The sequence below is a fragment of the Nicotiana tabacum genome, chromosome 9 (assembly GCF_000715075.1).
Source record: "Nicotiana tabacum cultivar K326 chromosome 9, ASM71507v2, whole genome shotgun sequence".
NCBI classification, from domain to species: domain Eukaryota; kingdom Viridiplantae; phylum Streptophyta; class Magnoliopsida; order Solanales; family Solanaceae; genus Nicotiana; species Nicotiana tabacum.
In genome coordinates this window covers 61,854,228-61,870,072 of record NC_134088.1, presented here as the reverse complement: position 1 = coordinate 61,870,072, position 15,845 = coordinate 61,854,228, and positions in this window count along the sequence as shown.

Here is a 15,845-nt window from a genome sequence, read left to right as displayed (position 1 = left end):
GACCCATCCTTCTTCCTTATAAAGAGGACCAGTGCGCCCCAAGGCGACACAATCATCCGGATGAAACCCTTCTCTAACAAATCCTTCAATTGTTCCTTTAGCTCCTTCAATTCTACTGGTTCCATTCTGTAGGGTGGAATAGATATAGGATGCGTGCCCGACATCACATCAATTCTGAAATTAATCTCCCTATCTGGTGGAATCCCAGGGAGCTTATCAGGAAAGACCTTCGAAAATTCATTCACAACTAGCACGGACTACAGTGTAGGTGTCTGAGTGTTGGTATCCATAACTCGGACCAAATGGTAAATACACCCCTTGCTGATTATCTTGGTGTCCTTAAGGTAAGAAATAAACCTACCCTTCGGTACCACATCATCCCCCTTCCATTTAATAACTGGCTTATTTGTAAATCCAAATCTAACGGTTATGGTCTGGCAATCAAGCTTAGCAAAACATGAATAAAGCCAGCCCATCCCCATGATCACATCAAAATCAACCACCCCCAATTCAATGAGATCGGCCATGGTGTCCCGACCACGCACCGTAATAACACAATCCCTAAAAACCTACGTGGCCACAATAGACCCAAATTCTATAGCAACATAAGGAGTGACATAGGACAAAGTAGAACCAGGATCAATAAGAGCATATACATCATGAGATTGGATAGTCAGTATACCTGTGACAACATCTGGAGAAGCCTCTACACTCTGGTGACCACTCATAGCATAGAAACGGCTGCATTCTCCCGAATGTGGTTGCTGGAGTGCATCGAGCTGGAGGAGGTGTCATGGATGAAGTAGCTATAGAACTGTCTGGCTGTGCCATACCCCTGCCCACACTCTAGTGGGACAAACAACAATCCCTCTAGATGTGACCCCTCAATCCACCCCCGTAGCATATGGGTAGGTCCATATAACAGACTCCTAAGTGCATCTTCCCGCACCTACGGCATGGTGGTCTCCTCTGCTGCTGGAATCTCCTGCCAGGCCAACCCTGCTGGTAGTATCACCCTGTTGCCCTGACCGAGCCTAAAATGACTCCACTGCTATTGTTTGGGCCCTGATGGCGGCGCACTAACTAAAGACTGAGCAAAAGACTGGGATGGACCTGATCACCCTCCCCTGAATGCTGACCTACCACCACTACCACCAAAAGAACCACCAAAGTTGCGCGCAGACCGGGCCTTGCTGCTACCCTCTGGCTCCATTCTATTCTTCAATTTACGGTTCTTTGTAGCTTGAGAAAATTCTACCATCTTCCCATAGTTCATATTATAATTCAAGGCCGTTGTAGCAGCCTCATTAATAACCAAGGGGCTAAGGCCCAACATAAACCGGCGCACTCTCGCCTCCATATTGGGAAACATGTATACATCATACATGGACAGGCACCCGAATCTCATATGGTACTCCAACACACTCATGCGACCTTGCTTCAGGCTTTAAAACTCAACGGCACAGGCTACCTTAGTCGCGGCGGGCAAGAAATGATCAATGAAGGCATCGACAAACTCACTCTACCTCGCCGGAGGGCTCCACTCATCACAGGACTCCTCCCACAGCTAAAACAAAGAATATGCCACCTCTTTCAGGCGGTAGGAAGCCAACTCCAATACTTCCGTCTCAGTAGCATGGATAACTCGGAGAGTCTTGTGCATATCATCATTGAAGTCCTGGGGGTCCTCCTCGGGATTAGTACCCGTAAACATTGGATGATCTAACTGAAGAAATTTGTTCACCTTGGAACTAGCAGATTCCCCTGGTTGACTGGAAGAAGTAGGCGCATCATTCGATCTCTGATCCTGAGAAGCTACTATCTAAGCCAATATCTGTATGGCTCCCATAAGAGCCAACCTCAAAAACACTGGGACCAGAAGTTAGGGCTGGAGGTGGAACTGGAATATCAGTTGGAGGGATAGTTGCACCCTCAGTAGGTGCAGGAACTGGTGCAGTCTGATCAGGAGTAGTAGAATCAGGCAGTGTAGCAGCCGGGGGAATATTCTCACCCCTCAGGAGCTCACCCGCATCATCAAGTAAAGAGTCATATGTTACTCCTGGAGTGGCATTGGCTCCTTGGCCAGTTCTTGCTTTCTTCATAGGCTCTATATACTAAAAATTAGAGCAATGCATGAGTTAGAGGAGGAACGGTCTTACAATTAACTCTATCACACGATCTAGAATGTCAAAGAAGGGTATTATTCCTAGATGCCCAAGTAGCCTCCTAATTGTAGATGTGGTCGACAACACACCGATAAGAAGGACTCTACTAGACATGGCTCCAAGACATCCTAAGACACTTTGAAACTTTAGGCTCTGATACCAACTTTGTCATGCCCTAAGCTCGGGGAGCGCAACTGGCACTCAATCAAGATAACTCGGCTGAGCAAGCCTGTACAATACCTTCTACCCGATCCCACTCATGATTAAAGAGGAAATCCATTTCATTAATTAGACAACGAGGAGGATCTTGTGAACAACATCAATTCATTATCATTAGTTACGTCATTTATAAGTTCTAAAATTACATACACTTTCATATTTTTAAGTGGAACAAGTGGTACGAATAGAACATTACTAGTTTGACTTTCCCAACGCCAACATACAACCCACACTATATCTACAGAGCTTCTAATAGATACAAGAAGAATACTATGATAGTGCCGGCAACAAGGCCCTGGCTATACCTCAAAACATAATACACATGGAGCAAAAGATACACGTCCCTGAAATGAAGTGGGGTTCACCAAGTCAGTTGGGAAGAGGGTGTACCGCTATCACTGATAAACGCCGCCTGCAGTGGAACCATATGCATCCATTAAAAATGCAGCGCCCCCGGCCAAAGGGACTTTAGTACATGTGGAATAGTACTAGTATGTATGACTAAACACCCTCTCATTAGAATAGGTAACAGTACAAGGAAGAACAGTCATAAAATAAACGGAAGCCTCAAACAATACTAATAAATCAAGTTAGGAGCAAGATAAGTCTTCAAGTAAATTTCCATTATTTAAGATTGGGAGATCTTAGCACTGATATACCGCCGTAATTTTAGCACGGAGTCTGATCACGGCCCGATCGCAGTCTCACCCAAAGACATCAGCCACTGTCACAATCACTATCACAATTTCAATTATTTTCTCAATCACAATTTCAAGCACAATCACCACCATACGTGCGGCATAGCGTCCGATCACAACCCGACCGGTTAGGCCGTCTCACCATAATGCCATGTGGATCGACATCACCCCCTTTTTGCGAATCATCTCATCCCAATAAAGGGGAATATTCTTATTACATCAATCTCATCTCAAATAAGGGGAATGATTACAATCCACTCCTACACCGGCATGTGTAGTTTCAGGTTAGGCTATTTCAACCTACCCTTCCTCGGTGACTAACGATACTCCCAAAGTGTTTATTATTAAAAGGATTTACAACTCATTTCAACATCTTTTACACGTTTTTAGTTTCATTGGCACTAGTGGCCCTAAGTGTAACATCATTCTTGGCATGTTGGCTATATTTCATATTTCATGCTCACCTCTTTCACTTTCAAACATCATCACGGATCATCAACAATAAAGCATTTCTATTCAATACTTTGAGTACACATGTGAGCAATTAAGAGTCTTAAGCACATTGAGATTTCTACATAATATGGCATAATAGCTTTCATTTGAAACACGACTTGAAGTCATAACATTTAGATATGCAACCCATACTTTGAACACATTCTCAAACAGTAGCATAACATGACAAGAGCATTTGGAATATATATTGAACAAATATCTTTTGACACAAAGCTTACTCGGAGTAGTCAAGTTATAATGAACAACTCGGGACTTACAAGGACATCGTGGGATTAAATTCTAAGAGGGAAGTTAAGCCAACATACCTCGCTTTGAGCTTCCTCAAATTACTACAATGTTCTGGAAATATTAGAAACTTCGATCTACTTACAAATATAATAAAATTGAACATAAATTAGGATAGAGTTCATGGTCCCAGCTCATTTGAGCATTTTATCAAACACTCGGTGGGCATTAAGATTTCTAGATTCTCATATGGTGGATTTCCTTCACCCCACAACCCAAGGTCTACCCATTTGAGTTCAATTACCTTCCCACAACTCATGATAGTGCATGCATGCATAGATACACTATCACACCCAAGAATCACACTCCCCATTAACCATCTTCTACCCCAAATTCGAAATTGAAACTAGGATATTGAACATTTTCTCTTGGATGAAGAACTTGTGAGGTTCTCCTTGTGAATTCTCCAACTTTTGTGCAAGAATTGATGAACAATAAGCTTAGGAACTTACCCTCTCACTCTATGGCACTTCTTCTCTCTAGAAATATCAAACTTTCTCTTTACAAATGGTCCCTACCAACTATATATCGAAATAGGGTCGGGTTATGAAATTAGAAAAATATGAAGCCCCGATGCAGATCTGCGGTCGCATAAAAGACCGCATAACACTTATGTGGTCCGCAAATTTGACCTCATAATGGCCTCCGGAACTGGGCATTTCTGCGCAGGTATGCGACAGGTCTGCGGTCGCATAAAGGACCATAGAACCTCCTTCTGAAATTTCTCATGATGGCTTCTACGACGGATGTGCGGCCCACGAAACGGTCATGTGGTTGCATAGTTGACCGCAAAATAACTTCAAAAATTTGCCCATTTCTCTGCTTCACTCTCCGACTGGTTTGCGGTCCGCAAATCAGTTCTGCGGTCGCATAATGGACCGCAGAAATACCCTGTTCTGCAATAATTTTTCTCTATCTCCCCAATGCACTATTCAACAAAAAAGGTCCGTACCGCTCTCTACAATCATCAACACATAAGTCTACTTTAGCATCACGAAACCCCGGGTTCTAGGTGAAATTATACGGGGCCTTACATCCTCCCCCGCTTAAGATCACTCGACCTCGAATGAGGGTTAAAGTGCACCATTAGCATCCATTGTGGCCTAACTATTACTTCACATACTAGCAGTTCCAAATTTTTTACCAGCTACCTAAATTTTCAAAAAACAAAATTCGGCAGAGTTTCCCCTGTAACCGAGCCTATCACCTACCAGAGAATCCCATAAACCAACCCTAACAACATGTACATAATCCAACGACGCAACACAACATGGAATTAACACCAACCATGGCCTCATAAGCAATATATTACCAGAATAGAACGCCCTTAGCATAAACTAAAGGAAACTTCGTTAAAATGATTACATAGCTATTGAAACAAATGAGGGTACTTCTTCTTCATCTCTTCCTTGGCCTCCCAGGTGGCCTCTTCAACCTGTTGACTTTGCCATAGTACTTTTACGGAGGCAATTTCTTTTTTTTTTTCTAGCTTTCGAACTTGCCTATCAAGAATGGAAACTGGAATCTCTTCATAAGTCAGTTCTTCATTAACCTCTATAGCCTCAACCGGAACAATAAGCGATGGATCTCCAACCACATTCTTCAACATGGATACATGAAACAACGGGTGCACTAAAGGCATCTCTGGTGGTAACTCCAGCCTGTAAGCTACCAGACCAATTCTCTGAAAGATCCTGTATGGTCCGATGTACCTCGGACTCAATTTCCCTTTCTTACCAAATCGCATTATACCCTTCATGGAGGAAACCTTCAAGAATACCCAATTATCCTTTTTGAACTACAAATCACAGCGATGCACATTCGAATAGGACTTCTGACGACTCTGAGCGGTTTTCAACCGTTCCGTAGTGATCTTAAACTTCTTCATAGCCTGATGCATGAGGTCTGACCCTATCAACTCCACTTCCCCAATCTCGAACAATCTAATTGGAGATCTACATCTCCTACCATATAAGGCCTCGAACGGTGATATCTGAATGCTAGCATGATAACTATTGTTGTAGGCGAATTCTATGAGTGGCAAATGATCATCCCAGCTACCCTTGAAGTCAAGAACATAAGCGCGCAATATATCTTTGAGCGTATGAATGGTTCGCTCTGCTTGCCCGTCAGTCTGTGGATGGAAGGCTGTACTAAGTTTCACCTGAGTACCCAAACCTTGCTAAAATTTCCTCCAAAAGTTAGCTGTGAATTGGCTCCTCGATCGGAGATAATAGAAATCAGAGTGCCCTGCAACTTGACTATTTTTGTGTAGGTATAGGCATTTCTGTGTAGGTATGCGACAGGTGTGCGGTCTGCAGACCAATTCTGCGGTCGCATAAAGGACCGCAGAACCTCCTTACGAAATTTGTCATGATGGCTTCTGCGACGGATATGTGGCCTGCGGAACTGTTATGCGGTCGCATAATTGACCGCAAAATAATCTCCATAATTAGACCATTTCTCTACTTCACTCTCCGGCTAGAGTGCGGTCCGCAGATCAGTTCTGCGGTCGCATAATGGACCGCAAAAATGCCCTGTTCTGTAATGCACTATTCAACCAAAAAAGTTCGTACCGCTCTCTACAATCATCAACACATAAGTCTACCTTGGCATCATGAAACCCCGGGTTCTAGGTGAAATTTTACGAGGCCTTACATCCTCCCCCGCTTAAGATCATTCGTCCTAGAATGAGGGTTAAAGTGCACCATTAGCATCCAATGTGGCCCAACTATTACTTCACATACTAGCAGTTCCGAATTTTTGACTAACTCCCTTAATTTTCAAAAAAAGAAATTTCGGCAGAGTTTTCCTTGTAACTGAGCATATCCACCTGCCAGAGAATCCCAAAAACCAACCCTAACAACATGTACATAATCCAACGACGCAACACAAAATGGAATTAAAACCAACTGTGGCCTAATAAGCAATATATTACCAGAACGGAACACCCTTAGCATATACTATACAACTGATACATAATAATAATTCATAGGGGGAAACTTCCTAAAAACGATTACATAGCTATTGAAACAAATGAGGGTACTTCTTCTTCATCTCTTCCTCGGCCTCCCAGGTGCCCTCTTAACCTGTTGACTTTGCCATAGTACTTTCACAGAGGCAATTTCTTTTTTTCCCTAGCTTTCGAACTTGCCTATCAAGAATGGCAACTGGAATCTCTTCATAAGTCAGTTCTTCATTAACCTCTATAGTCTCAGCCGGAAGAATAAGCGATGGATCTCCAATCACCTTCTTCAACATGGATACATGAAACACCGGGTGCACTAAAGACATCTCTGGTGGTAACTTCAGCCTGTAAGCCACCAGACCAATTCTCTGAGTGATCTTTTATGGTCCGACGTACCTCGGACTCAATTTTCCTTTCTTACCAAACCGCATTATACCCTTCATGCGGGAAACCTTCAAGAATACCCAATCATCCTTTTTGAACTCCATATCCCTGCGACGCACATCCGAATAGGACTTCTGACGACTCTGAGCGGTTTTCAACCATTCTATAGTGATCTCAACCTTCTTCATAGCCTGATGCACGAGGTCTGGCCCTATCAACTCCGCTTCCCCAATCTCGAACAATCCAGTGAGAGATCTACATCGCCTACCATATAAGGCCTCGAACGGTGACATCTGAATGCTAGCATGATAAATATTGTTGTAGGCAAATTCTATGAGTGGAAAATGATCATCCGAGCAACCCTTGAAGTCAAGAACACAAACGCGCAACATATCCTTGAGCGTATGAATGGTTCGTTCTGCTTGCCCGTCAGTCTGTGGATGGAAGGCTGTACTAAGTTTCACCTGAGTACCCAAACCTTGCTGAAATTTCCTCCAGAAGTTAGCTGTGAATTATGCCCCTCGATGGGAGATAATAGAAATCGGAGTGCCATGCAACTTGACTATTTCTGTGCAGGTATGGGCATTTCTGTACAGGTATGCGACAGGTGTGCGGTCCACAGATCAATTTTGCTTTCTCATAAAGGACAGTAGAACCTCCTTCCAAAATTTCTCATGATGGATTCTGCTAAGGATATGCGGCCCGGAAAACTGTTATGCGGTCGCATAATTAACTGCAAAATAACCTCTAAAATTTGCCCATTTCTCTACTTCACTCTCCGGCTGGACTGCGGTCCGCAAAACAGTTCTGCGGTCGCATAATGGACCGCAGAAATGCCCTGTTCCGCAACAATTTTTCTTTATCTCCCCAATGCACTATTCAGCCAAAAAAAGTCTATACCGCACTCTACAATTATCAACACATAAGTCTAACTTAGCATCACGAAACCCCGGGTTCTAGGTGAAATTTTACGGGGCCTTACATCCTCCCCCGCTTAAGATCATTCGACCTCGAATGAGGGTTATAGTGCACCACTAGCATCCAATGTGGCCCAATTGTTACTTCACATACTAGCTGTTCCAAATTTTTGACTAACTCTCTAAATTTTCAAAAAAAGAAATTTCGGCAGAGTTTCCCCTGTAACTGAGCCTATCCACCTGCCAGAGAATCCTAGAAACCAACCCTAACAACATGTACATAATCTAACGACGCAACACAACATGGAATTAAAACCAACCGTGGCCTCATAAGCAATTTATTACGAGAACGGAACACCCTTAGCATAAACTGTACATGTGATACATAATAATAATTCCTCGGGGGACACTTCATAAAAATAATTACATAGCTATTGAAACAAATGAGGGTACTTCTTCTTCATCTCTTCCTCTGCTGCCCAGGTGGCCTCTTCAATCTGTTGACTTTGCCGTAATACTTTCACGGAGGAAATTTATTTTTTTTCCTAGCTTTCGGACTTGCCTATCAATAATGGCAACTGGAATCTCTTCATAAGTCAGTTATTCATTAACCTCTATAGTATCAGCCGCAATAATAAGTGATGGATCTCCAACCACCTCCTTCAACATGGATACATGAAACACCGGGTGCACTAAAGACATCTCTAGTGGTAACTCCAACCTATAAGCTACCAGACCAATTCTCTGAATGATCTTGTATGGTCTGACGTACCTCGGACTTAATTTTCCTTTCTTACCAAACCGCATTATACCCTTCATGGGGGAAACCTTCAAGAATACCCAATCATCCCTTTTGAACTCCAAATCCCTGTGACGCACATCCGAATAGGACTTCTGACGACTCTAAGCGGTTTTCAACCATTCAGTAGTGATCTTAACCTTCTTCATATCCTGATGCACGAGGTCTATCCCTATCAACTCCGCTTCCCCAATCTCGAACAATCCAGTAGGAGATCTACATCGCCTACCATATAAGGCCTCGAACGGTGACATCTGAATGCTAGCATGATAACTATTATTGTAGGCAAATTCTATGAGTGGAAAATGATCATCCGAGCAACCCTTGAAGTCAAGAACATAAGCGCACAACATATCCTTGAGCGTATAAATGGTTCGCCTTGCTTGCCTGTCAGTCTGTGGATGGAAGGCTGTACTAAGTTTCACCTGAGTACCCAAACCTTGCTGAAATTTCCTCCAAAAGTTAGCTGTGAACTGTGCCCCTCGATGGGAGATAATAGAAATCGGAGTGCCATGCAACCTGACTATTTCTGTGCAGGTATGGGCATTTCTTTACATGTATCCGACAGGTGTGCGGTCCGTAGACCAATTCTTCGGTCGCATAAAGGACCGCAACACCGCTTTCTGAAATTTCTCATGTTGGCTTCTGCGACAGATGTGCGGGCCCGCGGTACGGTTATACGGTCGCATAATTTACCGCAAAATAACCTCCAAAATTTGCCCATTTCCTTGCTTGGCATAAGTCTACAATCATCAACACATGTGTCTACCTTGGCATCATGAAACCCCGGGTTCTAGGTGAAATTTTACGGGGCCTTACATTAGCAGGATACGTAGGCAACCCAACATATGGGTTCAGTCTCCCCACTATTTCAAAATACTTTCCTCAGTATAGGAAACTGGGGCAATTCTTTTGGAATAGTGTAATGATGCTCTCAACCCAGAAATCTCTGAGAGCGTCAACCAAACTTCACGCAAAATTCCAAATCATAAAATACCATACCTATAACGACCCGATAGGCCATTTTGTTCAATTGTGCCCTGTTACCCCTCTTTATACTTCACACATGTATTTTTATGATCTTATGACTTGCGGGGTTGGTTAGTTTCATTCCGAGAAGCTTTCAGGTTGATTCGGACCCCTTGATTTTTGACTAAGAAGTTTAAATTAGAAAATAATGACCAAACTTTGACTTTTGTGAAAATGACTCCGGAACTATATTTTGATGACTCTAATAGTTTTGTATCATGATTTCGAACTTGGGCATATGCCCGGAAGTTATTATGAAAGTCCGTAGGTTCATTTATGTTGATTTGTCGAAATTTGGCATTTTGAAGTTGAAAAGTTTGATCGTAGGTTGACTTTTAGCTTTCAAGCTCGGAATTTGATTTTGGGACTTGGAATAGGTCCATTATGCCATTTAGAACTTGTTTGCAAAATTTCATATGATTTGGAGTGATTTGATAAGATTCAGACGTTTAGTTTTGATTTTAGAAATTTTGAACTTTACTTTGAAATTCATGTATTTTTGAGTTCAATTCGTAGTTTTAGATGTTATTTTTGTGTTTTGATCCCGCGAGCAAGTTCGTATGATGTTTTTAGACTTGTGTGGATATTTGGTTTGGAGCCTTGAGGGCTCGGATGAGTTCCAGATATGTATTGGAATGGTTTTGAACTTAAAATGAACTGCTGGTGTACTGTTGTTCAGTTATTGCAATTGATAGCACTAGCCTCGCAATTGCGAAGGTGACTGTAAGGGGGCAGATGTCACAATTGTTACTTCTCCTTCGCAATTGTGAATGAAGCAGGATTTTGATTTACTTCGCATTTGCGAACATTTGTTCGCTTTTGCGATGTTGTCTAGTTCGCAATTGTGAAGCCTTTTCTCGCAATTGCGATGATGCATGAGGCTGTCAGGGTTTGCAAATACAAACCCTGGTCCGCAATTGCGAGGGTTCGCAAATGTGAATCTTGTGTCGCAAATGCGACATCTACAGATTGTACAAAGGACTAGGCGACGTGATTTTGAAGAAATTCTCTCATTTTTGAACCCTAAACTCTGTATGAGGTGATTTTGGAGAGAGGATTTTCACCTACAAACTTTGGGTAAGTGATTCTAATCTATTTCTAATCATATTCCATCAATATATCTTAGATTTTAACATCAAAATCATGTGAATCAAAGTGAAAAATTGTGAAACCCTTTCAAGTTTTTGAAAAATAATAATTTGAGTTTTGAGAGTCGATTTGGACTCGTATTTTGAAACTAATTATATATATGAACTCGTGAGGTCATGGGTAGATGAAATCTATCATTGGACCCAGGTTTTGACCTGACGGGCCCTAGCAACACGTTTGTTGACTTTTGGGAAAAATGTAATGATCTTAGCTTTATCTATTGTAGTCGATCTGCCTATCATTGTTTGATGATATTAAGTCAATTTTGGTTAGATTTGAGCCGTGTGGAGGCAAATTTTAGGGGGAAGCTATTTCCAAGGGTTGAATTGGCCTAGTTGAGGTAAGTATCTTGCCTAACTTTGTGTGGAGGAACTACCCCTTAGGTTTGGTATTGATTGATTCATTTGTGCTATGTGAAAGCCGTGTACGCAATGTGACGAGTGGGTACATGGGTTGTGCGTGATATTTGATCGGTTTAGGCTACTTAACCTATTTCCTTGTTTTAATTGAAATGACATATCATGTTCTAAATCCTCATAGTCAATCTATTCTTATTTGTGTTAGTCTATCCTTATGTGCCTTAATTGACTTGTTTGACACTTGTTCTACATCCTACTTGATAAATTGCTCTCATGTTTTAGTTAAACTTGTTGCTCCCTTATTTGATACATGTCATCCCTTTCATTGTTGATTATCATTACTTGAAGTCATTGTACATGTTATCTCTCTCATTGTTAATTATCATTATTTGAAGTCATTGTTACTAGTTTACTCTTTCGTTGCCATTATTCTCATTCGAAGTCATGTTATTCTTTCCATTACGAGTTATTGGTATTTAGTTTGTAGTTACACGTTATCCTTCTTGTTTTTGAGTTATTGGTGTTGAAGTTATGGAAGTCGTATCATTTTGAAGCAAAGTTGATAATTGTTGAGATACCTTTCTTTTTGAGAATTTTTCTTTCATTGTAATTGTTGATATTCTTTTACACGTTGTGGTGGAGCCATGGGCTATTGTAGTGGGAACAATGATATTGTTGATTGTTGGCAAGTTGTGATATATGGGCACTTGTAGTGCGAGTTGTTATTGTGATGTGTTATTCACGATCATGCGGCGGTGTAAGGCTTAGGGTTAATGCGGCGGTGTAAGTCTACCATTGGACTCAGGTTTCTATCGGGCAATCCCCGGGTTGAATTTTGTTGACTTTTTGGAGAAAGTGTAGAGATCTTAGCTTTATCTATTATAACTGATCTCCATAGCATTGTTTGAAGATATTAAGTCGATTTTGGTTAGATCTGAGCCGTGTGGAGGTGAATTTTAAGGGAAAAGCTGTTTCCGAGGGTTGAATTGGCCTAGTAGAGGTAATTATCTTGCCTAAGATTGTGGGGGGGGGGGGAACTACCCCTTAAGTTTGATATTTATTGATTCATTTGTACTATGTGAAAGTCGTGTGCGGAAGGTGACGAGTGGATACGCGGGTTGTGTGTGGTATTTTATCGGTTTAGGCTACTTCGACTATTTCCATGCTTTAATTGAAATACCATATCATGTTCTAAATCCTCATTGTCAATCTATTCTAATTTTTGTTAGTCTATCCTTACGTGTCTTAATTGACTTTTTTAACACTTGTTCTACATCCTAGTTGATAAATTGCTCTCATGCTTTAGTTGAACTTGTTTCCCCCTTATCTCTTTCATTATCATGATTCTCATTCGAAGTCATGTTATTCCTTCCACTGTGAGTTATTGGTATTTAGTTCGTAGTTACACGTTATCCTTCTCATTGTTGAGTTATTGATGTTGAAGTTGTGGAAGCCGTATCATTTTGAAGCAAAGTTGATAATTGTTGAGATACCTTTCTTGTTGAGAATTTTACATTCATTATTATTGTTAATATTCTTGTACTCGTTGTGGTGGAGCCATGGACTATTGTTGTTGAAAAATTGATATTGTTGATTGTTGGCAAGTTGTGATATATGGGCACTTGTGGTGCAAGTTGTTATTATGATGTGTTATTGACGCGCATGCGGCGGTATAAGGCTTGGGGTTAATGTGCATGTGGCGGTATAAGGTGGTACTTATGTGCGTGTTGCTTGTAGGGGAACTACGTGAAGCCACGTGGTGCCATAAGGTGGGCTAAAGTGCGTGTAGCTATTTCAGGAAAACTATTTTTTCAAAACCTATTTCAAATGTAAGGCTCACATGTTGGCATAAGGAAAGATTGTGATTGAGATTGTGAATTGTGAATACGAGGCGGTACCTCAGTTGTGATTCTTGATATATATACACGAGGCAGTAATTCGGTGGTGATTCTTATTGTACACGAGGCGGTAACTCGTTGTGATTCTTGTTATTTTGTTCTTCCTTGTTTTTGTCAGTTATTGTCCGTATATGATCATTGTGTTTCTCTTTAACTGATTTATTTATGTTATTTTCATGCTTACAATTTTAGTATTAGTTCATGTTGTTAACTGTTTTGTATAAGTTATTTCTCCGCTTTCCATTATTTATCCTTATTATGTATTCATACTGTTTATTTATATCCTAGTAGGTGTCTTGACAGGGCCTCGTCACTACTCTATCGAGGTTAGGCTTGATATTTATTGTGGTGTACTCATACTACGCTGTACATATTTTTTTGTGCAGATCCAGGTACGTCTGCACGTGTCGGACGCTAGAGTTGATTTGAGTAGCTGCCTTTGGAGACTTCAAGGTATACCTGATCTATGTCTGCAGGACTCAAAGTCACCTTCCCTAACTTTACTTCCTGTTGTATTTTCTTTCAGATAGTGATGTAGTAGATATTCTAGTTTTTATTCTATAGAGCTTATGATTCAATTCCACCGGTCTTGGAGAGTGTACTGTTGTTGATCTACTATCGGAAGTTTATATCAGTTATTCAGCTTTGTTTTAGTATTTTGTTAATTATTTCCATCAAGTTATTATTAACTGTTAGGCTTACCTAGTCATGGAGACTAGGTGATATCACGACATCCTACTGACGAAAATTGGGGTCGTGACAAGTTGGTATCAGAGCTCTAGGTTCATAGGTGTTATGAGTCATAAGCGGGTATAGTAGAGTCTTGTGGATCGGTATGGAGACGTCTGTACATATCTTCGAGAGGCTATGGAACTGTTAGGAAAACTTAACTTCTTTGATTCCTTATCGTGCAAATAGGTTGACTTCAAAAACTGAATCTTTGACTTTCTATTCTCTCACTTATGATGAGGACACGCACTACTGGATCCAATGATCAGAAACCCGCGCCCCCTGCTAGAGCCGCGAGAGTCTGGGGTAGAGGCCGAGGAAGGGGCACGTGGTGCATCCAGAGCACCTGCCCGAGTTGCGACAGAGGAGCCACCAGTAGCTCCAGTTGGGGGGCAGGAACCCGAGGTGCCTGTTTCTACCCCAACACTTCAGGAGACCCTCGCACAGTTCTTGAGCATGTTTGGTACCTTAGCTCAGGCGGGGTTGATTCCACTTGCACCAGTTACATCTCAGGCTGGGGGAGGAGCTCAGACTCCTACGGCCCGTACACTAGAGCAGCAGGTCCAGGTCGATCAAGTGCCTGAGGTTATACCAGTACAGCCTGTTGTTCCAGTTCAGCCCACGGTTAGGGAAGCAACATCTGAGGACGAGCAGCTTAGACTCGAGAGATTCAAGAAGTATCACCCTACTACTTTCAGTGGTTTAGCTTCAGAGAATGCATATGCTTTTCTTGAGGAATTCCACTGTATTTTCCGCACCATGGGTATTGTGGAGACGAGGGGGGTTGCTTTCACTACTTTCCAGCTATCATGAGCGGCATTTTAGTGGTAGTGAGTGTACGAGGAGGGTAGCCTAGCTGATACATCTTCAATTACATGGACTCAGTTTACAGAGTTGTTCTTGAGAGAGCTTGTTCCTCAGACCCTTAGGGAAGCATGCCTCACAGAGTTTGAGCAGCTGCGCTACGGTACTATGACAGTGTCGGAGTATGCTGTCCGATTCATTGATTTGCCTTGGTTTCTTCGGTCAAAGAGCTAGTCCGTCTATTTATCGAGGGGCTCAACTATGGTATTAGATTCAGCATGGCCTGAGAGTTTGAGACAAATACCCCATATCAGCAAGTGGTAGACATTACATGGAGGTTGGAGGGCTTGCGAGGCTATGAGGGAGACGACAGCGAGGCCAAGAGGCCTCGAGTTACTGGAGGATTTAGTAGTGGTCACGCTGCAGCTATAGCCCATCATGGCAAAGGTTATGTGAGCCATTTAGTTCACTCAACACTTCTAGCTTTTAGTGGTGCTCCGATCGTTCCGAGGTCTCAGGTTGCACACTTTGCTTAGCCACTTTCTAGCGCACCTCCTACACGAGGTGCCTTTAGCGGTTAGTCCAGCCGACTAGTCCCGAGAAAGTCCAAGCAGCCACGCCTACCGAGAGCTTGCTTTGAGTGTGGTGATACCCGCCATGTGGTTAGAGACTGCCCCAGACTCAGGAGGGGTGCACCTCCACAAACTACTCAGGCTCCACGGATTCAGTCAGGTCCACAGACTTCTTAGGCCATGGTTGCTGCCCCAGTTGACGCTCCACCCACATAGCAAGCTAGGGGTGGGGGACGGGCGGGTAGAGGTCGCCCTAGAGGGGGAGGTCAGGCCATATTTTATACTTTTTGGAGTAGGACGGAGGCAGTTGCTTCAGACTCTGTCATTATAGGTATAGTTCATATTTTCCATAGAGAA